The sequence below is a fragment of the Equus caballus genome, chromosome 15 (genome assembly GCF_041296265.1).
Source record: "Equus caballus isolate H_3958 breed thoroughbred chromosome 15, TB-T2T, whole genome shotgun sequence".
Taxonomy (NCBI): Eukaryota; Metazoa; Chordata; class Mammalia; order Perissodactyla; family Equidae; genus Equus; species Equus caballus.
Window position 1 is genome coordinate 59,064,423 of NC_091698.1, and position 21,460 is coordinate 59,085,882.

At 33.8% G+C, this 21,460-nt stretch overlaps 1 long non-coding RNA gene across 1 annotated transcript in view; it reads right to left on the minus strand.

Moving 5' to 3' along the window:
• Positions 1-5,478: 5,478 nt before the first annotated feature.
• The window catches only part of LOC138917748 (uncharacterized), an 85,270-nt gene continuing 69,288 nt past the window's right edge, over positions 5,479-21,460 (minus strand). Inside the window, exon 4 of the long non-coding RNA XR_011426193.1 lies at positions 5,479-5,720. This is a non-coding gene — a long non-coding RNA (uncharacterized lncRNA). The remainder of the gene's footprint in view (positions 5,721-21,460) is intronic.

Below are 21,460 nucleotides of genomic sequence, written 5' to 3' on the forward strand. Positions count from 1 at the left end.
CTAATTTTCAAGGCTTTTTCAAAAATAAGATTATCAAGGGGCCAGGCCCTGTGGCCAAATGGTTAAAGTTCCGCATGCTTCCCTTTGCTGGCCTGGGTTTGCGGGTTAAGATTCCAGGTGCAGACCTACTGCCCTCACCAGTCATTCTGTGGCAGTGTCCCACATACAAAACCATAGAGGACGATTGGCACAGATGTTACCTCAGGGCGAATCTTCTTCAGCAAAACAAAAGAAAAAAAGAAAAAAGAAAGATTCTAAGGTCCTGGGGAATACACCAGGGGACTGTGAGCCATACATGTTTTACATTTTTTCACTGTTTAGTAGACCTTTTTCCCCATGAATGGCTTGGTGGACTGCATATATTTTGAAACAGTGAAGTTGTGTGTGTGTGTGTATGTGTGTATGTGTGTACGTGTGTGTGAGAGGAAGATTTGCCCTGAGCTAACATCTGTCACCAATCCTTCTGCTTTTTGGCTTGAGGAAGATTAGCCTGGAGCATCTGTGCCAATCTTTCTCTACTTTGTATGTGGGATGCCTCCACAGCATGGCTGAGTGGAGTAGGTCCCCCCCTGGGGTCCGAACTCGTGAACCCATGCTGCCAAAGTGGAGCATGCAGAACGTTAACCACTTGGCCACCAAGCCAGCCTCAACAATGAAGAATTTTCACCAATGAAGATAAATCATGAAAAACACTATCTCAATCCATATTCCTTTTGGAAATTTTTGTTACTTTAGTGTATCATTCAAAGATAAAGATTAGATGTACCTTTAAAAAGTGCTTTATGAATACATAGAATGCAGGAGGCAGGAATCTTTCAATGCCCAGGAATAAACTCCTTAATGTATTTCTTAAAGACAGACCACAAAATAATACTCTTTTGACTTCTTTCCAGATTGCTTTTTTGATCCATTTTGAATAGTATTTTTAGGAAAGATTTTTAGGACTAAAACCCCCTGCTGCATTAAAACAATATTCCTTCAGACCCATGGATTCCAACTCCTTGACTTATAAGGTAATGCATGCCATCACACTCTCTAGAGTAAGGAGAGTTAAGGAGACAAAGTTCTTGCCTAGTTGACACACATGTGTGCACATGCACGCACACACATACATATGCATAAACAGTAGTAGTGTATTTGCACTGTAAAGTAAATGAAATTATAGATAAGCAAAATAAAAACAAAAAATCAAATCTTCATATTTATCCTACTAAGAGATCATCATATTTAACACTTTAGTGCACAACCAGAGATGTGCTGGACCAGCTGCTACTGTCTGTCACACCTAATTGTGCACACCTTTTCCCAACTGTGTATTCAGTGACATCCCATCGGTACTGTGTTGATTACCAAATGACTAATTGCTATAGTGGGAGTATTTACACCATGATAATCAGCAAGTGCCGTGAATCAAGGCTTCCACTGCCTGTCCCAGCAGATTCATTAGCACACTACTATAAAAACCCTTCTAGAGCTTTCTCTGCACATATATATGCATATATGTGTATTTTTACCAAAATTAGGTCATAAATATACATCCTGTCTTACCACCTGCTGGTTTTGGTCAATAATTTCCACCATTCCATTTAAATAAAATGTCATCTCATCAATTGTATTCAGAAATTTTTAATTTACCTAAAATATCTTTTTGACAGATAATTTGACCTAAAAACCATACACAATGTGATAATTTTTTAACTCCTCCTGCAGAAGATTTTCCTTATGATTTTAAAGTGCCAGGGGCCGCTTGGTGCGTAGTGGTTAAGTTTGCTCGCTCTGCTTTGACAGCACTGGGGTTCTCTGGTTTCGATCTGGGCACCGACCTAGCACCGCTTATCAAACCATGCTGTGGCAGGCACATCCCACATATAAAACAGAGGAAGATGGGCATGGATGTTAGCTCAGGGCCAATCTTCCTCAACAAAAAGAGGAGGATTGGCAGCAGATGTTAGCTCAGGGCCAATCTTCCTGAAAAAGAAAATGCCAGTTACTAGAACCATTTCTATTATAGCACAGCCAGATTTGGCCTCATTGTTCTCTTCCAGACTCTTGATATGGGTTTAAATTATGTTCTTTTTTTGTCAGAGACAGTGTAGGGTAGTAGTTAATGTCTGAGGACCCGGAAGCTAGAGTGCAGCTCTGCCATTCATCAGCTCTGTGATATTAGGCGAGTTATACAAGTCTGCTGTTCCTCATGCACTTACTTTACATGTAAAACGGGCATGATAAATACCCTCACTGATTGTAAAAAGGACTTTTCTCATTACCTAGTGTTTTCATTGTATCTTACAAATCAATTTAATAGTTTATTTATCAGCTTTGTTTGCTTTCTTAGTGGCACATAGAAATGGTATATCTTCAGTCTTGCAATCGATGGTAGATCTTAGATCAAATAAGTTATGATAAGTTTATGTACTTTATAGACTGTTGTTATATTTAAATATACATATTTACGTACGTATAGATATATGAGCCCAGAATATTGTAAACAATTAATTAGCTTTAACTATTTTTATTATTGATAATACTGATGTGGGGAAAAAATGAAAGAGATCTTTTCAACAGAAATTTTCTCAATAAATTGATCATTAAGATCTTTTGGTCTGTTAAAATTTATTTTAACAGAGCTATTGAATCTAAATTAAATGAATTTTTTGGAGAGAGATTTACTACTCTCTTTTGATTCCTTGAATGAACTGTTTTAAGGAAATAAGTCCTCTGTGGACTTTTAGAAGTTACAGGAAAAGGTCAGCAGAGACAAACCTCTGATCCAAAAGACATGCCCGCAGGCATTCTTACAATATCTCTAAGGAATTCAAGCTCTAATTAGCACAACTAATGAAGATTCAAAATTGTAAATTGGGCACTATTAATGAAGGTGCTTACTAAATGTAGCTATAGGATGCTTAAAATAAGCATTTAAAATGAAATATGATTCCTAAATTTCAATACTGACTCAATAAAAAAATACCTTTTTGGCCATAAATTTAAGGGGGGTTTATTAACTTTGACACCACTATAAATGATACAATTATTTCATCTTTTTAGTTTTAAATTGTAAAAAGAGTGTTGAGAGTTGCAAGTTTGGTGAACTAAACTAAAGTATTCAACTACTTTCAAGAAACTCATGACAGAGTGTACAGAAAGTTAAGCTAGATCACTTTCTAGATCTTAAAATAAATGTGAATTTGCTTTACAATCCAGAAAAAGTTGATCTGGATACATATTTTATTCACTAGACCACTATATATTTAGCTTAAAAATTATAGATAACCCAACCAAGCAGTTGATTTAATTAGAAAAAAAGGACAGTCATATTAGTACCTTGAGATCATGTTAGGCAAAATAGAAAAAGGATTAGATCCACTTAGAGTATAGTTGATTTGTTTCAAGCTTTTGGCATCCTCTGGACACGTCTCCCCTTACTGGAATTATTATCCTTAACATGAAATATAATTTTTCAAAGTGATTTCAATAGTAGGATGATTTCAATTACAATGGTAAATAATTGGATCTGAAGATCCACACTTATAAATTAATCATCTACTAACAACGAGTTTTATGAAGCAGATTCAAAGCGACAAATAAAAATGGCAAGTAATAGGATATATTGGAGTATATGAGGAAGCCATTTGGTGTAAACCTAATTTGGCCTGACCTTGTCTTTCCAAAAGGGCCTGACTGTGGCCATTGAGCGTGCATTGTATATCTGCTTTAGATATTCCCTATGGCAAGAACAAAGGCCCTTGAGATAAAGGTGCAACTTCCCTCCCCCTCCTAACCTTGGCATTTCCTTAAGGATTAAGCATCTTTCCTTAGGCTAGGAACTGATTGCTGAGCTCACCTGTGACCGCCCAGCTGGAGACAATAGACTTGCCTCCTGCTACACCCTCCAAGATAGCAGACCCACTACCTGCTGTGTCCATCAAACGCTGTGCCAACAGGGCAATCTTGTGAGTATTGTGGGACTGACATTTCAATCATATGTGAAAAATCCTGTTTCGGGGTATATAACCACTCTGTATACCTCACTTCTTTGGTGCCCTTTCTTCCTTTGGGAAGAAAGGCCCCAGGCCATGGTCCTCACATTTTAGCTCAGGATAAACTCACCCAAATTTTTATTTATAGATTGGTTATGGATTATTTTCATCAACAAAAATAAGAAAAAAAAAGCTGTGAAATGAATAGCAATAAAAACTAAGACCGTTCAGAAATTCCTGGATGCCCTAACTCTCCTGAGCAGCTCCTGGGTGTGACAGACAGTGCACTTTAATGCACTCACCAGGAAAAGGTCACTGAAAATGGAAAAGCACATTCAATTGCACATGTCCTCATGTTAATTTGTAAATTCAGTGACTTTCTCTTTAGAAAAATTAAGAAAAAAGAAACATATCAAAGGTCAAATATATGAAAGAAAAATAAAAATACAGACTCGTAATAACTTTCTTAGATTAACATCTGAATGGGTACAACAAAACAAAAGCAATCATAAGGAAAATTTGCTTTCCTTTAATTAGCAAGGAATGTTACCTGAACAAAGAATCATCACATTACAGTTTGTATTAATATCCCCAATTGCTATAAGATGTTATTTCTCCCTCATTGATCTTTTATTAATTTGGAACGGTGTCTCAAGAATACTTTAAAAACGTCAGTTGGAAAATACTTCTGGCACAACGCTTTTATTTTACGCATGAAGTAACAAAGGTACATAAGATGAAATTACCTTCACAGGGACACAGTAATTCTTAGCTGTAAAGGCAGAACGTGGCCATGACTTTTCTGAACTCAAGTTCACTGATATTTTTGCTATGTGATTTTGCCACCTATGGATACAAATTATACTCCTTAGTTGGAAGATATTTCCAGTTATAAAACCTCAAAAAATCTTGCAAGAGATAATACAGAAAAATATTTTGTAAACCAACATTGGAGACAATTGTTTCAATAAATTTGATGAAGGTCTTTTGATGATTAAATTAATATGTGGCACATTGAAAGAATCTGTAATTATAATTATAAGCAAATAATCATATTTGGTTCAATAAAGAATCATAGCATTTATAGATACATTAAACTGATTTTATATAAAACTTTTAAAAATGCTTAATGGATTTGTGTCAAACAGTTTTAAAATATAGAGGCTGTGTAAGTTCAGTATTTGATTCTGTTTCCATGAAGTTCCAAAGTATCCATAGTATTGTTAACTAATTGTATATATTTAATTCTGCTTTAAGATGTTCAACTATCCTGAAATGTAATTTTTTTGTTGTTGTTGAGGAGGATTTGCCCTGAGCTAACATCCATTGCCAATCTTCCTCTTTTTTTTTTTAATTGCTTGAGGAAGATTGGCCCTGAATTAATATCTGCGTCAATCTTTCCTCTACCTTGAATTTGGGATGCCTCCACAGCATAGCTGACAAGCGGAGTAAGTCTGCACCTGGGATCCGAACCCATGAACCCAGGCCTTGGAAGCGGAGAGCAGGGAACATTAACCACCAGGCCACGGGCTTGACCCCCTTAATTTCTTTTTTCTTTGTAAAAATCAAGAGAATAATCATGTAATGAACACATTTCGTGAGGCAGCAGACCTTTTCTGGGAATCTGGGTTGGAACTGCAAGGTTTACAGGAAATGTCTACTTGCCTCTGGACGTTATACGCATAAACTCCAGCTCTGTGGAATAATCTTAGTCCATCAAGTCTGTAAGAAGTACAAAACCTGGAGTGGAGAGAGTTGGGAAAATATAATTAAAAGCAAAATCTCTTGCCAAACCAGAAAACCTCTCTGCAAAAATAGCAGTGGAAGAAAACAATTTTCTTATTGAATAAGCATTAAAAGCATTAAGCACAAGAAGCATTAAATAAGCAGAATGTGATGCTCATCACAGGCAATCTACTAACGAGATTGCAAAAACAAAAGGAAATCTTACCTTTCTATACAGTCAAGCAGATACGACTCATTGCATATATTTTTCAAGATAAACAATAATTAGTCCTCAAGTCAGAGGTCTTTACAGCATCATTTGTCACACATAGTTCATCCTAAATTCACCTGGTAATTGGGGTAGCCACGTGTGTTTGCTAATTGCCTTTATCCAAAGGAAAAATAAATTTCTTACATCTATGAAAGGAGGTGGGTTTGGAGCCAGCTGCCTGCTGAGGTTGGGTTCCTGCTCGCCCACAGAAACTGGGAGGTAGACGCGCTATCTTCCTTGATGATTACATTTTAAAGAAATAGTTTCCAAATCCTTGAGAAAAATATCCCTGGGTTGTAAAGCTGACAAAATGTTTACTTAGCTTTTAAAAATACATGCAGATAGCCCAAAGGGACAGAGAAAGAATACACAATTACAAGTTTTCTAAAGCAAGTGCTCTAAGAAATAGGATGGGAGAGAGTCTCTGTCTCTTTTTTTCACCAGGAAAAATTAAAATTTATTTTTCTCATTTTTAATTTGTGTTTTTCCTTATGAGAGGGAGAGATTATTTTAGGTGCATATCTTTTATATAATACTTTATATAATACTTTGTTGAGTTGCACCTTTTTGAACCTAATCTGAAAGATACTTGACAAACTTGTAAATATAATATATTTGAAATAAATTCAGTTATCATGTTTTTGTATTTCTGCTTTCAACAGTTCATTTGTTATCTACATTTAGCTTTATAAATTATACCTTTTTTAATAGTGTTTGTGCATCTCCACGTATGTATGAAAGACTTATAATCTCTGTCTCTCTCTCCATAACACAGCAGGGGCTCAACTCCTGGCCTCCTGGCCTCCTGGCCTCCTGGTCTAGTCATCTGAACACGGTTGGTACAGAGAATCTTCCCACTTTTAGAGTGGACTTGATTGATGGACATTAGAAAACAAACAAATAAACCAATCATTTACAACTACTGGTGAATAATATGGCACTCTAATACCACAATAGCATTTTCTGTTAAGACTAACATATTACCTGTGTGTTATGAGACTTACTTTCTCTTGTGAGTTCAAAAGACGAGCCAAACAGAATGTCAATTGTTTTATTAATTTTTTTAAAAACACTTTGAACAAAATATTAAAACTGGAATAAGAGCGAAACATTCTGATTAAAATCAAAGAAACATATCCATTTGTATAAATCCTTATATTTCTTAAAACAAAATAAAATGGCGTACTAATCAAGCAAATAAATATATAAGTAACAATTCTAAACCCATAATCATGTTTCTGGGAGAAAGAGGAATGATTAATATTTTAAAAGCTACTAGGTTCTGGGTCACATTTGAAAAAGCACAAAAATATAATAGTGTTCGTGAGAAGGAAGGTTTGGAGGGAGGGAACCAGGAAATTGAAGGTGAGGAGAGAGAGAGAAGGAAGGACAACCGTTTATCATCATCATCGTTGTATAATAGTCATAGAATGAAATGCACATAGTTTAAGTATACTGTTTGATAAGTTTTGAGAAACCCAAACACTTGTGTCACCCAGAAATCTATCAGGGTATGGAGCACTTCTATCACTCAAAATAGTAACCTCCTACCTCTTCACAAACTTATATCTGACACTCTTGAAATCAACCCCTGTTCCTTTTCCATCACCTTAGATTAGTTTTGTCTGTTCCATAACTTTATGTAAATGTTTCATACCGTATGTACTCCTTTGTGTCTGGCTTTTTAGATTCAGTATAGTATCTGTGATATTACTATGATATATTTTAATTCTTATTAATATTCCACTAGTTCATTTCTCTTTATTCTATTCATTGTTGAGTAATACGTCATCATTCATTATATGACAATGTTTACACATTTTCTACTTGATGGACTGTTTCCAGTTTGAGTCTATGATAAATAGAAGTGCTATGAAGATTTTTGTAAAAGTCTTTTTATGGAATATATTTTCTTTTAATTTCCTAGCTTAATATCTAGTAACGAAATTGCTTCATCATAGGTATACAGTAGGCATATATTTAAATGTACAAGTCACTGGCAAGCTGTTTTCCCAAATAACTACAATATTTTGCTCTCTCATAAGCAATGTACAAGAGTTCCCTTTGTTCCATATCACTGTCAGCATTTGGCCCTGTCAGTCTTTACATTTTAGGCATTCTAGTGCATGTGTAGTGGGTATATAATGATACAATGATATCTCTTTATAGTTTAAATTTGCATTTCCTTGATACCTAAAAATGTCAATACAAGTCTTTTGTCAGACATATGTATTGAAAATATTTTTCCCGTTCTATGTCTTGCCTTTTCGTTTTCTTAATGGTATCTTTCCCGAGAAGAAGCTTTGAATTTCAATGATGTCAAATTTATAAATAGTTTCTTCTACGGATATTCCTTTTCCCATCCTGTAAAAGAAATTTCTACTGACCCTATTTATTTTTCCCTAGAAGTTTTGTAGTCTTAGCCTTTACATTTAACTCTATGAGCTACATCAAATTAATTTTTGCACATGGTGTGAGGTAGGGGTAGATATTTTCTGACATGGGTTATATACAAGTGTATTGTTTAATTTCCAATTATTGGAGAATTTTTTGGGTATCTTATTTTTTATTGGTTTCCAATTCAATTCCATTTTTTCCTCAAAGAACATTCACTGTATATTTTCATTCCTTTAAAATGTATTGAATTTATAGCCCAGCATATGACCTGTCTTGGTGAATAATGTATGTATACTGAAAAAAGAGTGTGTTCTGGTATCATAGATCTAATATTCTATAAGGGTTGATTAGGTTAAATTGGTTGAGAATGTTAATCTAAGCTTCTATATACATACAGATCTTTATATTAATATGTATACTATATATTAAATTTTATAAAAATAACTTCTGTCAATTACTGACAGAATATGTTAAAATTTACCACTATTATTGTAGTTTTGTCTAATTCTCCTTTTTGCTCTTTCAGTTTTTGCATTATATAATTTATTCCTTTGTTATTAGGTTTGTGCACGTTTAGGAGAGTTGTATCTTCTGGAGTAATTGATCCTTTTATAAAATGTCTTTATAGTGATTCTTTTTGCCTTAAAATGTAAATGGTTTGATATTATTTTAGCTAATATTCTTTTTATACTATTAGAATTTGCATAATATATCTTCTATACTTTTTAAATCTATTAGGTCCTTGATATTTACAGCTCATTTCTTGTAAACAGCATATAGTTGGGTCTTGCTTTTTTATCCAACCTGACAATCTCTGCCTTTTTTTTTTTTGGAGAGGGGGTTTTTAGTTCATTTACATTTCATACAGTTATTTATATTATTGTTATAAGTGTACTATATTTTTGTTTTTTTCATTTGTTCAATGTGATCTTTGGCTTTCTGTTAAATATTTCTTGTCTCCTTTTCCATAAATCAAATATTTGTTACTATTCTGTCTCCTTTACTAACGTTTCAGTCAAACTTCTATTTCTTTTGTGTTTATTATTAGCTCAAAACATTAATAAAGTACATCATTAATGTATTACTATCTAACTTTGAGTTATTATAACACTTCACGTACAATTTAAGAACTTTACAATAGCATGCATTCATTTATGCAACTCCCAACTTTTGTTCCATTGTCACGTATTTTACTTCAATGTATTCTATAAACCATATCATACATTGTCATACTTTGCTATAAACAACCAACTGTCTTTTAAATAAATTAAGAAGAAAAAAGTCTTCTAGGTACTAATTTATTTGTTGTTTCTAGTGTTCTTTGCATCATGGGAACTACATTCCCATTGGGCGTAATTTCCCATCAGCCTAAAGGATGTCCTTCAGTATTTCATGGATGTCAGGGCTTCTGGCAATAACTTCTGTCAGCTATTATTCCATTTTAAACCCTTTATTTCCCCTCCATTTTTGAAAGATAGTTCTGCTGGATATAGAATTCCAATCGGCATGTTCTTTCGGCACTTTCAATGTACCTTTTCATTTCTTTACAGCTTCTGTTGTTTCTGATGAGAAGTAAGCAGTTATTCTTATCTACTGTTCTCATTCATATCTAAATGTAAATCTAAATCATGTTTCATTTTCTCTTCTTTTATAATTTTCTCTTTATGTTTAGTTTTCTATAATTTGACTATGATGTACCTGCTTGTATTTGCCTTTGTATGTATGTGTATGTATTTATGCTACTTACGATTTGTTTAGCATTTTAAATATATGGGTTGATATTTCTTGTTAAACTTAGAAATTCAATTTTTTCTTGCTGCAACATCTTTTTGCTGTTGGAACTACAATTGTGTATATTTTACTAGTAAATATGTTCCTGTAAGTCAATGAGGCCATCTGGATTTCTTTAAAATCTTTTTCCTCTCCATGTTATAGTTAGGATGGTCTCTATTGCCCTGTACTTAGGTTAACTGACACCATACAATCTGATGTTAGGATATCCAGTCGATGTTTTATTTTAGATACTGTATTTCTTCATTTATAATTTTCCTTTTTGTCTTTATTATAGCTTCCATTTTTCTCCCAATATTTTCCACATGTTCAATGATTTATTTCCATTTTTCTTGAATTTCTTATGCAATCATTGCTTAAATCCCTTGCTTATTAATTCCAACATCTGTGTTATCTTTTGGTCTTCTTCAAATCAACTTCAGTCTCAAAATCAACTCCACTCACTCTTGTCATAAGTCCGAAGACTCCTAGAATTTTGCAAGCTCTGTGGTCTCTGCTCAGCTCTAGCCTTTCTGTTGTGTTCTTTGCTATCAACTCTTGTTCTGTTAGATTAGTATTTGGCCAAAGAGTCAAGGAGAAGTAGAAACACACATCTGGAGCTCTTTCTCTGTGAATATCCATTCTAATACCTTTAACTGCAAATTCTAGCCATCTCAGCAGTTATGAACACTGATTTCTTTTTCCTCGAGCTAGTGAAATCAGTGCTCTTTATTTGGGCTCCATTCCTTCTTGAGGTTTGGAAAATTCCCCAGGTAGAAAACAGGGGTAAATGTGTAGCTCTCCTAATGTATTTCACTTCTTTGAATGATCAAAGCACTGTTGTTCAAATATCAAAGCATATGTTGTCCAAAGCTTGAAAAATGTTGCTTCATGTATCTTGTCCAATTATATAAATTTTTATGAGGATAAATCTGACACTCATTTCTCTGTTATGGCCAAAGTTGAAATTCCATAACCATTTTTCAAGCATTTGTTATATGAAGGAAGGTTTTATTCAGTGTTTTAGTAACATAACTTCCTTCCCTATTTCCTCCAAAATATGAATTACAGATTACTTTCTTTATTTTACATTTCAAGATCTTGAGTGTCTGTAGGCTTAAACTATCTGAAATAATAAAAGTTAATGTGGTTAATATGTATTGAGCTGAATTTTAAATTCAGGTCAATTGGAATATAAAATCTTTTTTTTCTTAACAATTATACTGATAGTTTTAGGAATGCCTTATGGTGAAATTATTTGTTTAATAAAATCTTCAAAGGTGCCTAATAGATTCATTGTATGTAAAACAAATGCTACTGGAGGTACTCAACCTGTGCTTGAAGTAGAGATGTGAGGCCCAAAGCCACATATATTCTGGCTTTCTGCCAGGCCCCTACCAACTCACTCCTTGATGATGAGGGATATGCATGATTTCTAGACATCCATTGCTTAGAGTTTAAAACCATTGCATTACATTGTGTGGCTTATGAGTAATCGTTGAAGTTACTGTGGATGTTTTGACTGTAGAAGAAAGGACTAAATGAAGATGCAATAGCTAATTAAACAAAAATTTAAAAGCCAAGAAGAGGCTGAGTGATTATTTTTGGCATCTTGAGGACCTGCAGTTGGGAAGTAGACTCATGCTCAAGCTACAGAGCATGAAACTGAGTGTGATACAAGAAGCAAGTTTAGTGTTGATTTAAAATCAAAGGCATGCAGAGAGACTAAATAAGATATCATCCTGAAAAGAATTGGTAGAGAGGCAGAATCCAGATGCGTGGCACAAGGATGGAAATGAATAAGACCAGATCAAAGCAAGTGATTGCATATCAGAGAGGTAGGAGATAGATCATCCCAAATATCTGGGACGGATACCCAACCTAAAAGCTACTCTGAAAGGCAAGAGTGGGTAAGGAGCTTACATAGATGGGAAGCCATCCTGAAAAATTGTGCAGAAGGAAATCTTACATTGAGTGACAAATCCAGATTAACCTCTGTAAGATTCTCAAATATATTTTATAATATTTGATCAGCTTTATATATTCATATCGAACTCCTTGTTAGTACATTATTTATCTCACTAATAATTTGGAGAAATTGAAAATTTTCAAATATCAGGTTAAATTGTACATTAAGTTAAAAGACGTATGTTCTGCTAAGGTGCTACCAATCAGGCATATTTTAGGTAAAGACCAAGAAAGTTGTAGTCTTAATTACTACTCACAAGATGTTTTAATGCTGGGCCTGATTATCTTATAAACCTGTGTCCTCATAAAATGCAGAGCATTCTTGTTTTCCTATTGTGGCTCTGTGGTTACTTTGTAAAAATATGTAACCCAATGTAGGAATCTAAAAATAGTTTTGATCTTACAGGGAAGCAGAAAGCTCAGTATTAGCCAACAGTAGATGAAGAGAGGAGGTTGCCTGTCAGCTTTCTCTTTGCTGGCAGAAGAAAATCTCAAAAGAGTTAGAAGGTTAGCTTATTCTTCATTACTTGTGCACACACACTCACAGATTTATAGCAGCTAAGATCTAAATTCCAGAAATTGAAGGATTTCAGAAAATCATATTTTCAAGTGAGGCTTTCTTTAACTTAGATCTTAGTAGATCAAATACATTTGAAACTCTCAAAATATCATTAAATAGCTTCATTTAGACCTAGAAATATTTTGCAGCTCAAGTTAAAGAGATTAAACCTATGTCTCCTTAATGAAGAAAATCTCACCTTGTCTTTTGATGAAGTAACATAAATCAGTTCTCGCTCCCAGTGTTGAGTTTGAGGGTTCATCCTTAGCGTTTAAATGAACAGCCTGCCCTGAAATGGACCTATAGCTGCACCTGATATCTTTTCCTCAAAAACTCTTGTTGTTGGAAATGTTGACTTCATTTGGCAGTGAAGGGGGAGCTGTGTGTTTCATTTCTATTCGTCCATCATTATAGGGCATGTAGGAACCTGAGAAAGTTCGATAGATGTGGGATCAAAGTTGTATTTCAAAAATAAGACTTTGGTTGATGTCTGGAATACATCAAATTAAAAGGAGAAATTTAAAAATTATACCCCCTTGTGCATGTATATGTGCGTGTGAGAGAAAGAGACAGAAAGAGAGAGAGAAACTGTTAAAATGTCTCCCTAATTAGATGGGAAGCTTGCAAATATAAAAAACTGTATCTTATTTACTCTGACATTCTCAAAAATTTACAAAATACCAGAGGTATAATAGAGTCTCAATTAATAATACTTGAATAGACATAGTAAATATGTCATTTGAGTGCTGTGGAACATAATTAAAACTATGTTCTTTCTTCTATTTCTACAGGAAATTATTTTTAAAAATTAGTTAATATTAATCTACTCCATCAGCTTCTATTTCTTTTAACTACAGGGCTTGAATAATCCAGATCTAGTCTTGGGTTAGACGCTGCTAATTGTTCCAGTTGGAGCAGGAAACAGGCACCATGACTCATTGGTTATGTTTTGTTTCCTTACATTCTATGCCATATATCTTTGTTTTATCAGTGGCTCTGGTGATGATAGAAGGATGATGGCATCATGCCTCCCTTACCTCCAATTGTTTTCAATGGTGTGTCTGTTGATTGTCCATTTTTTGACTCCTGAGTAATAGTCCATTATACAGATATCCACGATTTGTTTATCCATCCCTTTGTTAATGGGCATTTGGCCCATTTTCAATTTTTGTCTATTATGCATAAAATTTCTATGCCCATTTACATATCAGTCTTTGGGGGTACGCTTGTATTCATCTCTCTTCTGTACGTAGCTAGTCATGAAATTACTCCCTTGCATACTATGTATAAGTTTTACTTTATGAGGAATGAAAAACTGTATTCCAATGTGGCTGTAAAGTTTACTTTAGCTTTCCCACCAGCATTGTATGCAACTTCCAACTGCTGCATATCCTTGCCAATATTTGGTATTGTCCATGTTGATATTGTCAGTCTTTTTAACTCTAGACACCTTAATGGGTTCTTGGTGGTGTGTCTTTACACATAAATAATTGCAAAACATTCTTTTCAAGTAGATGAGAAACATTTACAAAAATTGATGAAGTTGACACACTTGAAAAGAAATGCTTTTCTTTATCACTGGTAATACTCCCTCTACTGAAATCTATCTAATCTGATATCCACACCAGCTTTCTTACGTTTACTGTTTGTGTGGTACATATATTCCTCAGTTTTTGCTTTTGTATGTGCGTGTCCATTGTTTTTTAAATTTTTAAAGATTTTATTTTTTTCCGTTTTCTCCCCAAAGCCCCCCAGTACACAGTTGTGTATTCTTAGTTGTGGGTCCTTCTAGTTGTGGCATATGGGATGCTGCCTCAGCAAGGCCTGATGAGCGGTGCTACGTCTGCGCCCAGGATTCGAACTGGGAAACCCTGGGCCACTGCAGTGGAGTGAGTGAACTCAACCACTCAGCTACAGGGCTGGCCCCTGTTTTTTAAATTTTTAAATTTCGAAACATTAGACTTACAGAAAAGTTGCAAAAAGAGTACAGAAAGTTCCTATACACTCTATACCCTACTTCCTTAATATTAACATTTTGCATAAGTATGTTAGAATAAACATAACCAAAAAATTAACGTTGTTGCACTTCTTTTATTAACCACAGACTTTACTCAGATTTCACCACCTTTTCAACTAATGCTTTTCTCTGTTCCAGGATCAAGTAGAAAAATCCCATAATGCATTTATTCTTCATTTCTCCTTAGATTTCATAGATGCCTTCAATCTATGATTATTCCTAAATCTTTCTCTGTCTTACATGACCTTGATATTTTGGAAAAGTATTGGTCAGTTATTTTGTAGAATATCCTTCAATTTAGGTTTGTCTAATGTTTTCTTACCATTAGAACAAAGTTATGGGTTTTTGGGAAGAAAACCAATAAACAAGTATGCCCTTCTCAATGCTTCATAGCAGGAGTTACATAATGACACTACATCATTACTAATAATGTTAACCTTGATCGCTTGGGTAAGATAGTGCTTTTCCAATGTCTTCACTTTAAAGTTATTATTTTTCCTTTTGTCCTTAACAAATATCTTGATGGAGAAACATGGAGATGATGAAAATATCTTGTTTCTCCTTTAATTCTGCCCACTAATTTTAGCATCCAGATTGGATCTTGACTGCAAAAATTATTACACTGATATTTGAGTGGTGATTTTCTATTCCCATTATTCCTTTTACACATATTAAAGGAATTCTTTTGTGAGGAAAAGCTGCTGATTCTCCCCCATTTATTTATTTACTTTTTTATTTATATCAGTATGGGTTCATGAATATTTATTTTATTTTCTGGATCATAATCCAATACTTTCATTATTTATTTTTTTGCTCAAGATTTTCTAGGTTTAGTCTTTGAGAGCTTTTTCAGATTGTTTTCTGTGCCACTTCAACAAGTCTCCATAATTTTTGAATATTTCCTTACTTTCAAGCACCACAACATGCTCCAAACTCACCTTAGAATCAACCACTTCTCCAAGAATCCTTGATTCCTTTTTTGAGAGAATGCATGTCTTGTCTCTTCATTCACTGAACAAAGTTTCCTTCACTTATTCATGCAAGAAAAGCTTCTAATTTTGATAAAGTCTCATTTATCAATATTTTTTCTTTTAGAGATTATACTGGTAATATGGCATAAAAGAAATCCTTTTTTTAAGCCATGACTACAAAGATTTTCCTCTGTATATTCTTCTTGATGAGTTACAGTTTTAAATTTTAGTCTATGCTCCATATTTATTTATTTTTCTTTAATTTTACTATTATTTTTTCAGATGCACATCATAACATATTTCAAATTCTGTGTACATCATGTACACCACCCAAAAACTAATTATAGTCCATCCCCTCAAATGTGAACCTAATCACCCCTTTTGCCCTCCCCCCTTCCCCTATGGTAGACACCAATCCAACCTCCAATGCTATGTGTTTGTTTCTCGTTGCTCTTATCTTCTGCTTATGAGTGAAATCATATGGTATTTGACTTTCTCCCTCTGACTTATTTCACTCAGCATAGTACCCTCAAGGTCCATCCATGTTGTCACAAGTGGCCGGATTTCATCATCATCTACCATATGATCTAGCTGTCCCACTGCTGGGTATTTATTCAAAGAAATTGAAAATGCAAAGGCATAAAGATACTTGCACCCATATGTTCATTGCAGCGTTATACACAATAGCCAAGACTTGGAAGCAACCTGGGTGCCCATCAAGGGACAAATGGATAAAGAAGATGTGGTATTTATGCTTCATATTTATTTTTTTGCATAGGTTTTGAAGTATTTATTGGATCAGCCCCATTTGTTGAATAAATAAAATTTTCTCTATTTACTTGCCTTTGTGTCTTTGTAAATAAACAGCTGATTATATTTTGTGGTCTATTTCTAGAGTGTTCAATTGGTTCTGTGTTTTTCCTTTTGCCCATAACACAATATCTTGATTACAGCAACTTTTTAGTGAACCTTGAAATCAGGAAGTATGAGTCTTCCAAATTTGTTTTTCTTTTTCCACTTGTTTGGGTAATTCTAGTTACAGTCGCTTTCTATATAAATTTAGCACAAGGTACTATAAAAATATCTACAAGGAATTAATTTCATTTCACATTCACTCTATAGATCAATTTGGATAATGTTAACATCATAAAGTGTTAGTTATTCCAATCCACTATCTCAATATATTTTCTCATTTATTAGGACATTCTTGATTTCTTATTCCATGTTTGTAGTTATCAACGTGAAGATATATGTATTTGGTTAACTTTACACTTAAATATCTCTTTTCCCCTGATGCTATTGTAAATGTTACTTTAAAAAATCAACTTTCAATTGTTCACAGGCATTATTCATAAATGTAATTGAATTTTTCATATTCACTTAGTACCCTGGGGCATTCCTGAAATAATTTATCAGATCTATGGGCTTTTTATAGATTTTTGGGGGGAATTCATATGTTAATATCAGGTCTTAAATCCACAGAGATTTATTTCATCATTCCCTTTTTTTATTGAATATACTTGACATACAATTTTGTATTACTTTCAGCTATACAACCTCGTGACTTGACATTTATTTACATTACAAAATGATCACCCTGACAAGACTAGTAACCACTTGTCATCGTACAAAATTATTACCATATTCTTGGCTGTATTTCCTGTGCTGTACATTACATCCCCATGACTTATTTATTTTATGAGTGGAAGTGTGTACTTCTTATCCCCTTCACCTATTTCACTCTTCCACCCTCTCCCCTCCCCTCTAGCAACCACTAATTTGTTCTCTGATTCTGAGTCTTTTTCTGTTTTGTTTGTTCATTTGTTTTGTTTTTTCCAAAGAAGACATGCAGATGGCCAACAGGTACATGAAAGGTGCTCAACAGCACTAATCATCAGGGAAATGCAAATCAAAATCACAGTGAGCTATCGTCTCACACTCGTCAGGTGGCTATCATCAAAAAGACAAGAAATAACAAGTGTTGGCGAGGATGTGGAGAGAAGGGAAACTTCGTGCACTGTTGGTGGGAGTGTAAATTGGTGGAAATTATGGAAAACAGTATGGAGGTTTCTCAAAAAACAAAAATAGAACTACCATATGATCCAGCAATACCACTTCTGGGTATTTATCCAAAGAAAATGAAAAAACTAATTTTAAAAGAAATATGCACCCCTATGTTCATTGCAGCATTATTTGCAATAGCAAAGATATGGAAGGAATCTAAGTGTCCATTGGTAGATGCAAGGATAAAGAAGATGTGATACAGATAGATAGATGGAAAGATAGATAGGTAGATAGATAGATATAGATATATAGGTCTACATACACATACAATGGAATATAAGCCAGCCATAAAAAAGAGTGAGATCTTGCCATTTGTGACAACATAAATGGACCTAGAGGGTATAATGAAAAGTGAAGTAAGTCAGATAGAGAAAGAAGGATACAGTATAATTTCACTTATATGTGGAATCATCATTTTCATTCTGCATGACTTTTCTTTTTCTTGTCTTATTTCACTGACTAGGACTTTCAAAACTAGTGAGAGAAGTCATTCCTCCCTTGTTCCTGTTGTAAGGGCAACATTTTATTGATCCCTCACTCACTCGTGTTGCATCTGCTGATGAGCCTGCTGAATACATGCTTTATCACTTTTTACTGTGTTTTTTTATTTCTACCTTTTGATTAGAGTTTTTTCATGTAGTTTGCATCAATCTGCTGAAATCACACACCTGATTTTGTATATCATCCACCTTTTTCTAGTATCTTCCTTAATGTCCTTTAACATATTTACCATAGGTATCTAAAAGTCCCAGTGAGGTAATTACAACATCTGCATCACACCTGAGTGTGTTTTTCTTGCTTGCTCCGTCTCATGGCAGTGTGTTACCTTTTTGCGTGCATTGTAATTTTTGGTGAAAAGTGGATGGATCTTTTGAAAAATCATAAAGGCTGAAGTAAATCATTTTTATTATTAGAAACATGTATCTCTTTTCTTCTATCCCAAGGCCACTCTGTTCTCAGATAGAAATTACATATATTACAATAATAGAAGAAAATAACATGAGAATTTCTGCAAAATGTTAGTTGCTTCCTGGATGCCTTGAGCAATTATGCAAGCTTATTCTCTTTAATATTTCAATTAAGGCTTAGAGGAAGCTCACAAATGAAAAACTGAAATGTAATGTTAAGCACTATATTGTTTGCTATTTTATCTCTGGAAACTAGCTCAGAGTCTAGAACATTGTAATTAGCTAATAATCACTTGCTCTATGAACAAATGAATGAATGAATGCATGAATACACGAACACATGAAAGAAGTCAGTTGTTGCCAGAATTTGGAGGCATATGAGTGACAGATTAATGAATCAGGAATATTTGACAGCTCTAGCATAAAAGTATTATATCACATAAATTAACATGAAATTCTAATTTTATAACCTATTTTATACTTTAGAAATATGTATTAATTAAAATCTGTTTAAATATTATAAGCCAAAGAGAAAATAAGAGTATTATTGAGAAACCATTTCCCTGCATATTTTTTTGGAAAGGACTGAGAATAATTTCAGGATCTCCATAATATAGAATATCTAGGAGACTCTGTAATGCATCAAACTGGGTGATTTCTTTAATGTAACCAAAACAAATATTTTAATATTAAAGAGGTACGTGCATGAAGATGTTAGTACCGAGAATATAATTTTATTTCTCATGGAAAAACCTACCGGGGAATTTGCCAACTGAAAAAAAAAATTAAAAAGCAAAACAAAAGTAAACGAAACAAACAAAACTAAGAGCCAGAAGGCAAAGCAAGGATAGAGTAATAAAGAGAAGCATGAATTATAAGCAAGATCTTGTGACGTCTCTAACTTTATATTAACAGGACATAGATGCAGTTTTACATCCTCCAAGGCCTATAAAAGAGGATGCTTCTATGAAACAAGGGAGCAAAGGTTTGAGTCTAACTTAGGGGAGAGAATATGGAAAAACACCTCAGCCATGTGAACTGAGTTTCATATTTTTGCCAAATTAGAAATATTTAAAAATGTCTACATTATGATACACAATTTCTGGACTATGTCAGAAGCAGAAAGTCGAATACTGAAAGACAAAGCATCTCTCCAAATGCAAATAAAATGATGCGCTAAAGGAACTGAAAAAAAAATAGTTTTCATTTCCTGAGTTCTTCTACTTTGTTCTTGCTTAAAATAATTGCATAGTTTCCTTATTAACATTTACTCAATAATTCAGCAAATTCTTGTTGGTTTCCTCCAGTGTGTTAGGTACTATTATAGGAATATTTGATAATTGTTCATATTATATTCAGTAATCGATATGACTACCACATTAAATTTTATAGTAAACGATGATAAAGCAAGTGATTGCTTAAAAAAGATTCTAATTAGATTCATGAACCAAATTTTGGAGAGGTTTCCAGTAGCCACCAGGTATTTAGAGTCCTAACAATTTTGTATACATTTTTCTTGAAAAACTATTTTCTAGAGAAATTGGCAAAAACATTAGGGTTCATGGGAACTGATGTCGATTGACATACATGGAGAAGCACATTTGTTCGCAAATACGTACAAAATGCATATGAATGAAGGAAAAACACTTGTGTTACCACTAACACATTTTTTCTTACTTGATACTTGAATAAACTTATCTATTAAAATCCATTAGAGTGCAATTTCCTTACATGCAGGCATGCTCTCTTATTTGCCATTTTGCAGCAAATAATGTTTCCATTCATTTTCGAATGTGAATGAATATAAAGGAATTGTAAAAACAATTTGCCTCAACATCATCATATTCTAACAACATATTAGATTTTCTTCGATGGCATTTGTTACAAAATAACAATAAAACTGATTTCTTTTTTTGTTGTTATTTTCCATATGTGTTTGTGAATAGAAAGTAAGTCAGTGATAACATAGGTATCTCTGAACTTCCAAGAAAATTGTTTATTTCCCTATGAGAGTATATCTGTATCGACATGTCTATTATCTATCAACCAACAATGTGTGAGAGTTCTAATTGTTCAAATTCTCAGAAACATTTGATGTTTTTATTTGTTTTAAATTGTAACGTATACTAGTATTTCATTGTGGTTTTGCATTTGATAATTTTTGAAGTTAGTATAAAAGGTATCATTTAGTATTTGATTTTCAAGTATTTTATTGCTAGTTGATAGTCAATATTGTTGACTTTTTTGTATATTGACATTGTATCCTACAACTTTGTTAAATTCTCTTCTTAATTATAGTGATGTATCTATAGATACTTGGGATCTTTAATGTAGAGTATCACATAATCTGCAAAAATGATGGGTTTATATTTCATTTCTGCTCCTTAATACATTTCATCAAACAAAATTTCTTCATCGAAAGACTGCAGCCTTTGAAATTCCATCTAGAAAAAAAAAATGCCTTACAATTTATTTTCCTCTTTCATTATTTCTGTATCAGCATGGTAGCATTTCTCAAATCAAAAGCACATTTAAAATGAAAAGAAAAAGAATAGCTGGTAATGAAGAAATCTATCTTAGGAAGGCCTGAAGGAAGCAGCCAGTGCATAGCGCTTTGTACCTTTAGAAGAAGACGGGATGACTGATGACAGAAGAACCTGAGGTCTTCTTTCTGAGCTCCGGGCTTCAGGGGAATCCAACAGTTTCCCCTCAAAGAAAATTTGATGAAGACTGATATTGACCAAGAGAGGAACAGGGGTAAAAGAGCAACACTCCAAATACCTGAAGGCTGTGCTCAGAGGCTATGGGCTGTCTGGGTGTCTTGAAAGAA